A 12,398-nucleotide genomic window follows, 5' to 3' on the forward strand; every position below is an offset into this window, starting at 1 on the left:
ATGTTACATTATGCATACACACTTGATCTACAATCCACTCTGCCATACTTAGGTACTGTAATTATTCAGCTTTCACCTGTTTTTACAGAAACCAGCTGCAAATTTTTCCTTCATTATACTCCTTTATCAAGAGCCTCAAAAGTTAGGATTAGCTCAACAAGGCACTGAAGGGGAAGTTAATAGAATAAAAATCTTTATTTTGCATGTCCTTGCTTTGATCACATTAAATGGGACCTTGGATAATATTTTACCCTTTTCAGCCATAGCATTTTATTCCTGTTAGTATAACTAACACATGTTTTTATAGCATAAACATCCGAATGACTTCTTTGGGGATGTTTTAATAGCAATAGGATGCAATTTCCTTACTGTAATATCTTCTCAACAAAAACTGACATTATCAATAATAAAAACATGTTCTAAAAAGAAAATAGCTTCCAATGAGAAACACCTGTTCCACAAATTAAATACAGACATTTCAGAACTGTTAAAACTGGAAAGAAAAGAAAAAGCACTAAAATATTCAAGGGCTTATGTCCTGAGAAATGGATTTTTATTAAAATTAATCCCAATTTTAATATTGAAACATACTTGCAACTCTTCAATTTAAACATGTCTGTTACTAATTTAGACCATTTTTTCCAACAGAAATTTGCATCCAGATTTATTATCAAGTTCCAGGCTGATGTGATATGAAATGGCTGCAATAAGATGTTTGACCTCTTTAACTGGAAGTTAGCATGGTACATCTCAAAGATGCCTAGTAGTCTAAACTGTTCTGGTCTACCTCTCTCTGGGATGGTCTAGACCAGGCCTGGGCAAAATAAGGCCCACGGGCCGGATCCAGACTGCCAAGCCACTGGATCCGGCCCACAGAGGCAGCGGGGGACCCCAGGCAGGCTCTCTTGTTTGCCCCACAGTCCCGCGCACTGGGCAGAAATGCGGCTGCAGGGCTCCATTTCCGTTTTTAAACTGGAAAGGAGGGGGGAAGTTTTAGGAGCCACCCCGCCCCCAGAACATTCCCATTGGTCAGTTTCTGACAGAAACTGGCCAATGGGAGCTATTTGTTAAAATAAAAGTCAGCTAAGAAGAACCACGCCCCCTCTCCTCTGCTCAGTTATTCATGAAACACAAGGCCAGGCAAGCAGGCAGACTGGGCACCATTTTAAGCTTTGCAGGCAGGTAGGCTAGTTTGGCAGCTGACAAGTAAGTCTCTTGGCCACAGCCTGCTTCTGGCACCTCAGCCCTCTCCTGCCCCAACTCTCTGTGCCCCTCCCACCCCCACTCAACATACCCAAATCCTCTGTCCCCCTCTTACACCTATACCCCCTCCCAGATCTGGCACCCCTATCTCTTGCCCCAGATCACAATCCCCTCCTAACCTAGGTCACATCCCAAACCCCTGCATTCCAGTCCCCTGCCCTAGGTCACAACCACCTGCTTCATCCTAACTCCCTCCCAGACTCCCTTCTGCACCCCAGTCCCTTACCCCAAGCTCCCTTCTGCACCCAATCTCCATTCCAGACCCCACATCATGAAAGAGTGCAGCCCTCGACCACTTTCCAAAATCTTGGAGTGGACCCCAAAAATTATTGCCCACCCCTCGTCTAGACGGGTACTGGGTCCTGCCATGAGGGCAGGGGACTGGACTTGATGATCTCTCAAGGTCCCTTCCAGTTCTAGTGTTCTATGATTCTATGAAAGTTACGACCCACATGCACAATATATTACTACCTGATCCATAACTAATACCAACATTAGGGATGTAAAATCCCATTTAACTGGTTAACTGGTTAAACATATTGTTTAACCAGTTAACCAATTAAAGCAGGGGGCAGGGACCATAGATGTTGCCGGACCAGAGAGTCCCAGATTTTAGAGGTTCAACCTGTAACTTTAATACAATACTAACACACAAGTGATCCAGATTAATTCCATTTATGTGTTTGTCAGTATTCAACTGAGGCATGGATACCTTGGCAGGAGCAGACCCCTGGTCCACAAGTGTCACAGGAGTAATCTGTTTAGTTGCTTCTTGATTGCTATCAATTCAAGAATTAGCATGTCAAGATCAGATTCCTTTGTCCTGGGAAGTACATGAATATTTATCATTTCCATCTGTCATATTGGAGAATTTCAAAGAAATAGATGGTAGTTAGTTAGGTAGATAGGTGATATGAACATAGCTAATTAACCTCTTTGAGTTAAATTTGCATAGTATAGTTAATTTTCTCATAATTTCCAAGAAGTGAGGAATTATTTCAATGAGAGGACACAGAAATAGTCAGTGATGTTGGAAAATTTTTAATAGTGGGGGAGCTGAAAGCCAGTCACATTACCACTGTCTGCTTCTACCCCCTTCCCCCAGTTTGGAGCTGGGAGCAGGATCAATTTTCTGGGATGGGGGTGGGACTCAGACGGGGTAAGAGAGCCACGTCTGGGGCCAGAAGCTGGGATTCCCAACACCAAACCAGGAGGTGGGACCTTGGATGTGGTGGCAGATGGGACACTAGGCAAAGGACCAGAAGCCAGGACCCCATGTGTGGGACTAGCAGCTGAGCCAGGAACTGACACCACAGGGCCAGGAACTGACACCACATCTGGGGCTGGGAACAGAGCTCCATGTAAAACCTGGAGGTGCTGCGACATCGCCACACTCACAGTTCCTGCACCCATGGAATAATAATAAAAATCATCCTAATCTGTTACGTCTGAAATATGCAACAATTCGTGCAGTTTTGAAAATAGAAGTATAACTATAAAAAGCAGAACAGCTGAATCTGACTGAATCACAGCTCATCAGAAAAACTGTGCTGCTTTACAGGGGAGGCACAGAGTCTGCGAGAAAGCTTCTACCCACATCTGTCCTGACGTTTTCAGCCTTGGACCAGAATTTTCCCAAAGAAAGGTTAAATGCTTAATAAATTTTTAAGGCCAGACGGGATCACTATGATCACCTAGTCTGATCTCCTGGGTAACATGGTATATAGAATTTCATCAAGTGATTCCTGCTTCAAGCCCAGTAACTTGTGGATGAACTCCAATGATTCATTTGGGAGAAAGGAAGGAAAGGCAAGCCCTAGAAATATATATATTGTTGTTTAAGATGAGTAACTGCTCAGTCACAGGCCCTCAACAATCCACCACAATGGAAAAGCTGGAAATGCTTCTCAAAGGCTCGGACGGGTTTTTTGTGAACTCAAAAATGGTACATTTGTAGTCTCACCCACACATAGGCTATGTCTAGACTTCAGGCTTCTTTCAGAAGAACCTTTTCCAGAAGATATCTTCCAAAAAAGCTTCTTCCAAAAGAGAGCGTCCACACAGATAAAGAACATTTTGAAAAAGCGATCTGCTTTTTCGAGAGATAGCGTCCACACTGAATGGATGCTGTCTCGCATTTAAGCTGTGATTACTATGGACGGAGTGGCCACCAGGGCACCTGTGCTTTCTCCTCTTTCCTCTTCTTTCAAAAGAACTCCCTCTTCCCCGTCCACACATACCTTTTTCCGAAAGACCTCTTTCGGAAAAAGGCTTCTTCCTCATAGAAAGAGGTTTAGCAATGTCAGAAAAACCCCTCTGTTCTTTCAATTGTTTTTCAAAAGAATGCGATTGCAATGTGGATGTAAATGAAGTTTTTTTTTAAAAAACAGCTGTTTTCCAAAAAAAACTCTGTAGCATAGACATATCCATATAAAATTAATATCCTGTATTTCACTTTTAAGTATCAGTAGTGTATAAAAGTTTGATTGTTAATATGGCTTCAAGAAAGCTACAAACCTCAGTTTAGGAACCCCCACATAAAACGGTTATGAAAGGCATTTCTCTTAATCACTTTAGCAAACCCTCCCCTGGATAGCCCTTCTCCCATTAAAAGACTTAAATATTTTACAGCTGTTGTGTGCAGGCTTCTGTCCAGATTATCCTTCATTAAATGATTTCTATAGTAACTGGGTACAAGCATTTCTATTATTACACCACTGCTAATTATGTCTCCATTGTTTTCATTTCATCCTTTGAAACAAAGCTCTTAGGGACTCAACCACTCTGTAAGAGGTGTTGCCAGACCAAATACATTTCTAGCAAATCCCAGCTGGGCTGCACTAGTGACAAGACTTAACACGAAGGAGCTCTTCTTTGAAAAAAAAAAATAACACACAAGGGGTATGTCTACACTACCCCGCTAGTTCGAACTAGCGGGGTAATGTATGCATACCGCACTTGCTAATGAAGCCCGGGATTTGAATTTCCCGGGCTTCATTAGCATAAGTGGGGGGCCGCCATTTTTAAATCCCCGCTGCTTCGAACCCCGTGTAGCGCGGCTACACGGGGCTCGAACTAGGTAGTTCGGACTAGGGTCCTATTCCGAACTACCGTTACTCCTCGTGAAACGAGGTGTACCGGTAGTTCGGAATAGGCACCCTAGTCCGAACTACCTAGTTCGAGCCCCGTGTAGCCGCGCTACACGGGGTTCGAAGCAGCGGGGATTTAAAAATGGTGGCTCCCCGCTTATGCTAATGAAGCCTGGGAAATTCAAATCCCGGGCTTCATTAGCAAGTGCGGTATGCATACATTACCCTCCTAGTTCGAACTAGGAGGGTAGTGTAGACATACCCAAGCTGTGCAGTGTATACACAGGGACCCCATTTCACTGCATACCAGTCTAGCAGTGGATCAGCTAGATGTGAAAATGGGATGAATAATCATTTCAGAAGTCACTGATAAGCTCTGTGCATTAACAGACGCATCAGCCTTGCTGTTTTCAGATTACCCTGATAGTGTTTCTAAGGTATATTATTACATTAGTGGCAAGAAGGGAGAGTGATAGAGGTGTAGCTATGTTAGTCTGGTCTTGCTGAAACAAAAAACAGGACTATTCAGCACTTTAAAGACTAACAAGATAGTTTATTAGGTGATGAGCTTTTGTGGGCCAGACCCACTTCCTCAGATCAAATTGTGGAAGAAAATTGGCACGACCATATATACCAAAGGGATACAATCAAAGAAAGTGAATTGCAAATTGCTTTACTCCTGGTGCTGGATTGTTATTAGGATCCTACATTGTGTCAGTTCTTTACATTGCTTAGGAAGCCAAAGGAGCTGACACAGTGAGGTGATTTTCCCAGAGGGAGGGCCAGGGCAAATGATTAGATATGCAGCGCCATGCAAAGACTTTGCCAAGAAGTGCAATTTTTCACTTCAGACAAAATCCAGACAAAATTTTATTTCACTCTCAGTTGATCCCATGTAGGACACATTGAAAAATTATTGTTAGTCACTCAGAAGTATGCAAAGCACTTCCCTGACATACAAGATGATTGGGATGGTGAGGAATCCTTTCTCCCAAAGACCGTTATAGTCTGAAGAGTCAACAAGGCAAAGAACAGTTACGAAGGTGAGAGAGAAAGAGAAGGTATCACGTGATAAGATATTCATTTCTTTTCTTTTACTCGGGTACAATTCTTAATCCTTACTTACGAGATGTGAGAAGTTAATATGGGCCTGAGAGGCCAATTAACCCAACCAACTACACCTGGAGGGTATACTAGGCTTAATGAAAGATGAAGCCCAGATGGGGAAGGAGTTAGGCGGTGACTATAAAGAAAGGAAGCACAGATTTGAAGGAGGCTATAAGGAGAGATGGAAAGAATGCTGCAGTCTTTGCTTTGGTGTTAAAGAGGTGAGTGCCTAGCAGGGCAAAGAGGAAAACTTCTGGAACAGTTGGCCCTGGGATCCTCTCCTGAGTAGCTGCAATGGGCAGGATACCAAAAGAGAAACAGAACCGCCCAGCCAGCAAGGGGGAGCAAGTTGCTGTGGTGAGCCCAGGTGACAGGGCTCTAAAGAGAGTGAGTGAGCTGTGGGAAGGGTTCCGCTGAGGAACAGTGAGGGATGAAAGCTCATTTCTGAGGGAAGATTAGTAGGATTAAGTGTACTTTTAATCTGGGATTTTGGGGAAGGGGGAGACTTCCAAGAGAGAGCCCTCCAAGTCCTGTCCCTGAAAGAAGAGTGGATCTAGAAAAGCTACAGGAAGTAGGGTTGCCAGATGATTTAACCAAAAATGTCAAACATCTTCCCCCCACCCCCACCCCCCGAAAAAAAGCACCCGGAAAAAAATTCTGTTGAGACAAAAAAAAGGGGTGAGAGACCAAAATTGTTGAGCAAAAAAAAAAAAGGACTCTGGCAGCAGTTACTAAGTGCAAAAAAAAAAAAAACCAGCATGGCCCCTTTAAGAAGAGGCTTTTTTTTGCCAGCGGCATCTTGTTTTTCTGTTCCAGCCACAAGACAAGCCCCTGCGGAACCAGGTAAGCGGAAGGGTAGGGGCATTTGGGGGGTGCTTGGCGGGAGGTTGGGAGGCCTGGCAGGAGATCCGGGGAGGTCCTGGGGCTGGGCCCGGTTGCTGAGTGTGTCATAGGGTTGCCAGGTGTCTGGTATTTCCACCTCCTGGCAGGGGAAAAAATAGAAAATACTGGACATTTTAGGTGTCCGGTATTTTCTGAATTTTTTTACCAGACAGGAGGCAAAAATACCAGACTGTCCAGGTCAATACTGGACACCTGACAACCCTAACAGAAAGAAGGATTGAAAAATAGACTATGGGAGAAAGAAGCCCGCAAGATGTCTGAGGGACTCATATGCTAATAAGGGACTAATTAGCATAAATTGCACTCTCTTTAGCATATTTTCTGCCCTTTCTTTTTGCACAGGGGGTTTTTACACAAAAAGGAGCAGTGGAGCCAGGCATAAGGATCTTGCACAAAAGGGTTTTTTGCACAAAACAGAAGCAGCTACACTGCTTCTTTTTGTGCAAAAACCCCTTGTGCAAAAAGAAAGGACAGGAAATATGCTAATGAGATTGACATGCTAATGAGTTTTTGCAGCTATATTTTCTGCTGCAAAAACTCGCAGCGTAGATACAGCCTGAGAGAACATATTTTGGCTGCTGGTTATAGGGCCCCTGGATACTGTGTAGTGTAAGGACCTGGGTTCCCCTACCAGCCACTGAGGAGGGCCGCAAAAGGTCCCTGAGAACAGGATAAGGATGACTGGGCATGCCTAAGAGAAGCGTGTGGGTACCTGGAGACCAGAATAGGGGCCAAAGGCCTTTTGTAAAGGTGTTCAGCATTTGCTGTTACCCTGGAAGGTGTGGGATCAGAAAGGGACCTGGCCAAGAACCTATGGGTTGGGACCCAAATATGGGTCACCATTACATTTCAAAAGGGTCTCCAAGCGTCTCCCCAGGTGGTTCTGCCCCCTCCGTCTCTGAGTTTCCTTGGGTCACCAAGTCCTCCTGAATTGTCAAAATGGGTCCCCATCTGGAAAAGGTTGGAAACCGCTGCCCTAAGGGTAGAGAGCTGCTATACCATGCTCAGCCACAGGAGGTATGTCTGTGGTGAGTCCTCTTCTATGTTTGCTTTTAACCTCTTTAATGATTTAGATGTGCCTTTTGGGTGTTCTTTAACTCTTTATACTTGGTTGTTTAGCTATTTTCCCTTTGTTCAGCATAATGTAAGATAAGTAAACACAAGCCTACTTGGCCCCAGGGTAGGCTCGTCATTCCCTTCCTTGCTGCAGTCCAGGAGCTGGGCACCTGTGGATACCTCTTCCTTTCTTTCCATGCCTACCTTTCCCATAGCCAGAAGCCCTACGGGAGGATAAACCAAGGGCCTGTAAAGTTTTAGGAGTGTCTATACACATAAAAAGAGTTACAGGATTTTAAGAAAACATTGTAACCTTTGTTTAGTGATTTGAACCATCCTATAGAATTTAATCAAGAATTTATCAGTTATAGAATTTGAGATGGTTAAAAGGCCTTTAAAATGTCTCTCATTTTTCAATAAATTACATAGGATGGTTCATCTATTAAATTCTATAGGGCTTTTCCTTAGTTATAACCTAATTGCATATGTACTAGAGGAAACAAATTTCTTCTTTATGCTTTTCTGTGGCTGTTCCTAAGGAAGTATGAGATGGCATAGAGTCCCAGAAAAAATGTTCTTCATTCAGCCTTTTTAGCCTGAAGGGATGCATACGTTCCATGACCAACTCCTGCAAGAACCTGGTAAGAACTAAACTAATACATACCTCTCCATAAGAAATCACACTGGTAAAAGTTTCTCACTCTGTTCTTCTTCAGACACTGCCACAACATTTAATGCATTAAACTAATTTTAACAAAATCTCAAAAGCTATGTCTATACCACAAGATTTTTGTGCAAAAACCGGCAGAGCATCCACACCTCAAGCGCGTTTTTGCACAAAAAAAATACAGTAAATTGACAGGACAAAGGGCTTTTGCTGGTAGAATTATTCCTCTCCCCACGAGGAATAGCTCCGTTTTGTGCTACAGCTCTTGTGCAAAAAGGCATGTGTGGATGCTCCGCAGGGGTTTCTTGTGCAAAAAGAGCCTATCAGTAAAGCACAAGTGCTCTGGTGGCCATTCTGTTAATGGCAATCAGAGCCTTCTTGCACAAGAGCATCCAGGTAGTGTGGACACTCTCTTGTGCAAAAGCGATGCGCTTTTGCGATGTGCTTTTGAGGTGTGGACGCTCAAAACCCTGCAGTGTAGACAAATCCTAAGGGCAACTAACCAGATGCATATGTAGCAAACACAGCTCATACTCTTCACTGCTAGCATTCACCTGCCTATTCCATCTCACCAAGCATTTGCTTTCTATCCTAGCTTTGAAGTCCTGACAGGCGATGAGAACTTTCAATACTCAGTGCATCAACTGGGAATCTGATTGGTTTTGTTTAGAATACGTCATACACACATCAGGCAGGCTTAATAAATAATCACCACCCTCATTACCAGGTCTCAGATAGCCTGGCTATGGAATGAAATAGAAGAAGGAAGAAATACACTGTCAGAAGATTGTCCATTAGTTCTGCTAAATTAATCTTTGCAAATATAATTTTATCAAATGTATTCAGACAATATGCTCAGAAAAATAATAAAAGTCCTGTATTTCTGTATGTCTGGTTGCCTGCCTACACATAAATTTATTTTTAAGCATTTTTATACTCCTGTATGCTGAGCGAAATCTAGCTAGTTAATTGAATTTTGATAACAGAATCTGCTCTTGCAATTGTACAGCAGGGGTCGCCATAGCTGTTGGAGATTCTGAACTTTTCACACTGCTTTTTCCTCTGATCGTTGTATATTTCCACTCTATATGCAGTATAGATCCTAAAAAAAAAAAGGAAAAAACCCGTCAAGCAATGCATTTCCTATTATTTGGAAATTAGCAACTTCTGGACTGTTTCTAAAACAAATTGTTTCCATTATCAGGCCGTTAAGATGCTATATGCATCCACAAGTAATCACTGTACAAATATATGGTTGGTTTTAATATGCTGATTGATTCTGCATATGCATGTGTACATAATTTAATAACTTGACTCAGCTTCTCCAAAATTCAGCTTGCAAAAAACGAATTCACTGCTTGTATTTATTTTCTCCATCCTAGAGTACAAACAGAATATTTTGAATTCTTTAATTTTAAAAGAGCATTGTGATTAATTATACTAATAAGGACTGCAGAAAATGAGAAGGAACAGCATTTTAAAGGACTTCTGACTTGCAGAAAATATTTGTTGTTTTAGGGCCTGATCCTGTAAACATGAACACATGCTTATCTTTACTTTCATATTTGATCCTAGTAAATCAATTGGGTTGCTTGTGCTTAAATGTATATTTGCAGAATCAGAGCCTTAGTAAATAGGAGGTTTAAACTTAAGATCTGTCCTCTCAGGGGAGGTGGTTTTCGATGTAAGCCTTAGTTTGTGAAATTGAATGTTAAGGGAGGACAGTATAACCAACCCAGGGACTCCAAGTTGCGGTGTGTGTGTGTCACAAGCATTGGCTCTTGCTTTCCTGCTGAGAAGGTGTGCGTTTTATGGGGCCAGATTGTCCCCTTAGCCAAAAAATACCCGCAAAAAGAAAGAACTCCATAAAAACGCACAAACAGAAAAATGCTTCTTGCAGCTGATTTGCCCCCAACCATGCTTCTTGGATGATATATGGAGGCTGCCATGGGCCTGTCAAAGAACAAGTCTCTGTGGCCTGAAAAGAGTGAAGGCAAGTGTCAGTATTGCCATGTAATCAATTTACAGTGGCTCCCAGGATAACTAGAAGTACCAGTGACGCAAGTTTGGACATTGCAGTGCTGAGGGCTCACCCTTAACAACTACCAACCAGAGCTCCGGCTGCAGGGTCAGCCACAGCATTGATACTGGTCTGGCCAGCCTCCCACTCCTGACAGTGATACTTGTTGCGTACTATGGAGAGTGTTACTGAACAGAAAAATACAGCTTAGGCGCTATCATATTGACTATCCAATCCCTGTGAATCTGTTGTACCTCATGTCTGCCTCTGAAAGTTGACTCATGTCCTGACCGCACAGTCTCATAAGCTGTCTTGCATGTGCCACCACAGCATAATATTTGACTGATGGTTTTGTACTGCGGCTCCTGTTGGCTCACTGTCTGCTGGCTTGGACTGGAAAAGATGCATTTTGCAAAGGCTTGTGCTTGACTAATGGCAGTTCTTTATACATCATTGAGGATTTGTCTACATATAGAATGTGTATCAGTTTAACTTGTGATCTTAGTCACTCAGTATTCACACCCTACCCACTACTGCAATGTTATTCGTACAAAATACACCCTGTAAGGCATCATTTGGAAACTAACAACATGCTGGTCAATAATCTCATTGTGAAATGTATGTGGTGATGCTATGTGTGGAACTATGGATTCTCACTGATATGCTTTAAAGTCTGTGACCAAAAAGTGTTTGAACCAGGTACATCATGAGAGGTGGCAAACAAGTTTTCTCAAGACAAAGAGCAGATTTTAAACTAAGAGATGGGGGGAAAAGCCGATTGGTGCAGAGATGCATGTAAATCGGAGGGAGACTTCTCTTAGAGGAGAATCCATTGATAGAGATTCTCTAAGCTGTAGTCAGAAAGAGAGGAGGAAAGAGAACAAACCATGGGCCAGAGCAGACAAACAACCTCATATAAAGGAATCCAATGTATCAGGGAAGGGCAGACAAATAAGTAGTGGCAAATTTTTAAAGTGCTTCTACACAAATGGTAGGAGTCTGACTAATAAGATGGGTAAACTAGAGTACCTCGTATTAAAGGAGGAGATTGACATAATAGGCATCACTGAAACCTGGTGGAATGAGGAAAATCTGTGGGACACAATCATACCAGGATATAAAATATATCGGAAGGATAGAGCAGGCTGTGTGGGTGGTGGAATGGCACTGTATGTGAAAGATAATGTAGAATCAAATGAAATAAAAATATTAAATGAATCAACATGCTCAACAGAATTGCTATGGATAGAAATTCCATGCTCCAATAATAAGAAATTAGCAGTAGGGATATATTACCGATCTCCTGACCAGGACAGCGATACTGACATTGAAATGCTGAGGGAGATTGGAGAGGCTACCAAAATAAAGAACTCTATAATAATGGGGGATTTTAATTACCCCCATATTGACTGGATACATGTCACCTCAGGAAAAGAAGCAGAGATAAAATTTCTCAATGGCTTAAATGACTGCTTCTTGGAGCAGCTGGTGCAGGACCCCACATGGGGAGAGGCAATTCTCGATTTAGTCCTGAGTGGAGTGCAGGATCAGGTCCAGGAGATAACCGTTACAAGACCATTTGGGAATAGCGACCATAATATAATAACATTTAACATTCCTGTGGGAAGAACACCTCACCAGTCCAGCACTCTGGCATTTAATTTCAAAAAGGGGAATTACACAAAAATGAGGAGGTTCGTTAAACAGAAATTAAAGGGCACAATGACTAGAGCCAAATCCCTGCAAGCTGCATGGAAACTTTTTAAAGACATCACAATAGAGGCCCAACTTAAATGTATACCCCAAATTAAAAAACATAGCAAGAGACCTAAAAAAGAGTCACCGTGGCTTAACCACCATGTAAAAGAAGCCGTTAGGGACAAAAAGGCATCTTTTAAGAAGTGCAAGTCCAATCCTAGTGAGATAAATAGAAAGGAACATAAACACTGTCAAATCGAGTGTAAAAATGTAATAAGAAAAGCAAAAAAAGATTTTGAGGAACAACTAGCCAAAAACTCAAAAAGAAATAACAAAATCTGTTTTAAATACACTAGAAGCAGAAAGCCTGCTAAAAAACCTGTGGGTTCCCTAGACGATCGAGATATAAAAGGAGCAATCAAGGATGATAAAGCCATTGCGAATAAACTAAATGATTTCTTTGCTTCAGTCTTCACAGCTGAGGACATTAGGGAGATTCCCAAGTCTGCACCATCCTTTGTGGGTGATGAATCTGAGGAACTGTCCCGGATTGAAGTGTCGTTAGAGGAGGTTTTGGAACAAATAGAAAAACTTC

The sequence above is a fragment of the Pelodiscus sinensis genome, chromosome 1 (assembly GCF_052426305.1).
Source record: "Pelodiscus sinensis isolate ZL-2025 chromosome 1, ASM5242630v1, whole genome shotgun sequence".
Classification (NCBI taxonomy): domain Eukaryota; kingdom Metazoa; phylum Chordata; order Testudines; family Trionychidae; genus Pelodiscus; species Pelodiscus sinensis.